The sequence below is a fragment of the Sciurus carolinensis genome, chromosome 1 (genome assembly GCF_902686445.1).
Source record: "Sciurus carolinensis chromosome 1, mSciCar1.2, whole genome shotgun sequence".
NCBI lineage: Eukaryota > Metazoa > Chordata > Mammalia > Rodentia > Sciuridae > Sciurus > Sciurus carolinensis.
Window position 1 is genome coordinate 99,170,567 of NC_062213.1, and position 3,554 is coordinate 99,174,120.

The 3,554-nt window shown below is 37.3% G+C and overlaps 1 pseudogene; it reads right to left on the reverse strand.

The window, feature by feature from the left end:
* Positions 1 to 1,046: 1,046 nt before the first annotated feature.
* Positions 1,047 to 2,230, reverse strand: LOC124962217 (interleukin enhancer-binding factor 2-like; annotated as a pseudogene).
* Between the last annotated feature and the right edge of the window lie 1,324 nt (positions 2,231 to 3,554).

The following is a 3,554-nucleotide window of genomic DNA, read 5'->3' on the forward strand; positions in this document are numbered from 1 at the left end:
TTAGAATATTCTTGTTCATATATATTTATACATTAGCCTAAATGTTTCTTAGAAGTAGAATTGCAAATAAGTGTGTATTTTTAAAAAACTTTTTACTCTGAAAAATTTCAAACTTTTAAAAAAGTTTGTATACCAAGGTCTATGTATATATAATTTACATACAGAAAATCACCCTTTTTGGTGTTCAGTTCTGAGTTTTGACAAATACACATAGTTGTATAATCACCACTGTAATCAAGATATGGAACAGTTCCATCTCATTGCCCCTGCCATAATTCCCTTGTGTTCCTTTGTAGTTAACGTCTCTTCCCACATTTACACCCTCTGGTAACTACTGATTTGTTCTCTGACTCTATAATTTTGCCTTTCTCAGCATGTCTTACATATAAAATTATATAGTAGTAGCTTTTTCAATCTGGTTTCTTACACTTAGCATTCATTCATGATGTTGTATATCAGGAATCCGCCCTATTTTGTTGCTGAGTTTCTGTTGTGTAGATGTACCACAGTTTTTTTTTTTTTGTTGTTTGTTTGTTTTTTTATCCACTTATCAGTTGAAGAACACATGGATGTACTTTCTAGTTTTTGGTAACCATGAATAAAACCTATATAAACATTCGAGTACAGGTCTTTGGACACATTTTTTTGGTTCTGGAGTAAGTACCTAGTGCAGGATTATATAGTAAGGGTAGGTTTAACTTTTTTTTTTTCCTAGTAAGAAGTACTTTAATGGTTTTTCTTAGGAAAAAAAAAATGTCCAGACACCTAACAGTTCACAACATTTCAACAACAAAGTAATGGTTGAGAAGGGTTTTTAGGAGTTGGAGATTCTGGAGTATGAGGAAGAAATGTTGGTATCCTGCTTCATTATAGATGGATGGCATAGGTTTATAAATGCAAGATTTTGGGCTGTTAAGCCAGTATCAAAACCAGTGGAATGATACATCTTTTTGTATAGTTTCTTTTCTGCTGTCTTCTCTATTCCACAGAAATGTACCATACAAAGCCCAGTAGCAGTTAGCTTAGGATCTAGTCTTCCACTTGAATAGGAAAAGGAGTGAAGGGAAGGTCACTCCTGAGTTTCCATGCTTTCCTCTTCCTCTCCTTGAGGTGGTTCTTCTGTATTCTCCTCCTTTTCCTCTCCTTCCTTCTTCACAGGTGGCTTCTCATAAGTTTCTTCTGAAGGTGTCACTATCACTCAATCCCAGGTAGATATTTCAGAAGCAAGATAGCTGGCACCATCCTCCTGGCAAAGGATCTTCCTAAAGCCACCATGTGAGAGGATTTAAACCAGAGTCTGAGTTGTGTAGCAGACCATAGCCTGCTGTTCCAGGGTCACAACCGTGTATACTCTGAAGTTGCCACTCTCACAGGGATCAGTGATGCCCACTGATCCTGGAAGGAACAGTCCTGCAGCCAGCATCTGCAAGCAATGCCTGTATGCAACATTTAGGGCCAAAGGTTGTTTGATGGTGTTATTCATCACAGCATAGTGCCCAACTAGGTCAAGGATCCAGGGTGTGAGGGGCTCAAAGCCAAAAAAACAAATCTTCAGCAGTCTGATGAGAACTTTAACTGTGGACTAAGAAGCATTTTCCTCAAACCAGTGGGTATGGCTGCTAAGGCACGCTGCAACACCTTGATATCCAAATGGAGTTCTGGGTTCAGTTTTCAGAGACTGGGTGTCACTGTCCTAATGAGAATCTTCACTGTGGCATTAGAAGAACTGATTTCAAAACCAGTTTCATTGGTCAGCATGGTCAAAACTTCAGATGGATCCTGTGCTCCTAAACTTTCTAAGACTTTGTGCCCCAGGGCAGCAACAGCTTCCAGTTTTGGCAGAATCTTTAGTGTTACTACCAGGTCAGCTATGTTGTGTCCTGTAGTCATTGTTCCCTTTTTATATAATCCTATTTGTTGGACTTCTTCAATTTGCACTTCAAATGTCCCTGAAGCCAAAATAAAATTGTCAATCACATTGTTTATTTTTGTCGCCTGAGAAAGGATTGAGGCCTGTTCAGCAGAATTGGGAGCAAGGTCCTGATTCCTCTTCAGCAAGGCTTCACTGAAGGAAGTTTCATCAGGTGCTGGCTTGACCCGAGAGAAGGCCATTTCACACAAATAGAAATCAAATTGGATGGATATGTGGCACAAAGGGCCTGAACCCTCCTCCTGGACCTCCTCTGAAACCAAAGTGCCCACCACGACCATGGCCTCTGTCACTCCTCATGGCACCATTAATCCTGAACAATGGAGGCTGCACCAACTGCCCCTTTCCTCTGAGGTGCAGGTAACTGGAGAGACTGGGTAGGTTTAATTTTATAAGGAACTGCCAAGCTGTTTGCCATAGTGGTGGTACTGTTTTTCATTCCCACTAGCAATGTATAAGAGTTCTGGTTGCTCCTCATACTAGCCAGAACTTGATATTGTCAGTTTAGAAAAACGGAAAGGAAAAAAAGTCATTCTTTTTTTTTTTTTTTTTTTTTTCAGTTGTTGGTGGACCTTTATTTTACTTTTGAAATTTATTTGTATATGGTGCTGAGAATCAAACCCAGTGCCTCACACATGCTGGGCAATCGCTCTACCACTGAGCTACAACTCCAGCCCAGGAAAAAGTCATTCTAATAGGCATGCAATGGTATCTCATTTGGGTTTTAATTTAGGGTAGCACTTTTAAAGAATTTTTGCTGTATTTATTGCTATATTGCTTTCCATAAAAGTTATACTGCTCCAGTGGTATATACACAAGTTGTCACTCCTTTCCTGTTTTGTTAGCAAGATAAACAAGGGTCCCTGAAATTGGTGTTCTACTACTAGGCAAAAATTCAGTATTTTTCTTTCCCTTCTGACTTTTCAGCTATCACACAAAAATAAAATTCACTTATATCATAGTTCAATTTCTATACAAATTCTCTCATCTTTTCATGAACTTTCAGTATAAAATGAGGGATGTTTTCATTTGGGGAAAATTTTGGCATAAAGACAAGTAAAGTCTACATTAGTGAGTATAGTAAGTTCTTTAAAGAAACACATTGAAAGTAAACCAACATTTTATAAGAAAGCGCAATACTGAAATAAGTTAAACTAATACAAAATATTGCTTGTCAAAATAACTCAAATGATTAAGCAGAAGAAAACCTTAATTAAATGAACCACATTGCGCCAAATAGTCAACAAGCTTCTATCAAATTTCAGTATATTTCAGTAAAATTACATTAAATTCTTGGATTAGTAAGATTTTGTTTCAGATATCTTGTGGAAGCAATTGGTTTGATTAAGCTGAAGCTACACAGAAACACAAGCACAGCCTTGGCAAAACAAAACAAAACAAAAACAAAAAACAAACAACAAAACAAAAATGAAAAACCTCTGAACTTAGTAGGGGAAAGTACTTATTGAAATACCTAGCAGAAGAGTATACAAACATTCTGTCAAAAGGTTTTATGTGTTGAATAAGTTCTCTATTTTGTCACTGTGTCTCTTTGGATTTGGTATGCTAAATTTCTGTTTAACAAGATATACTCATATACTTTTCTTTCACCACAGAGAAAGAA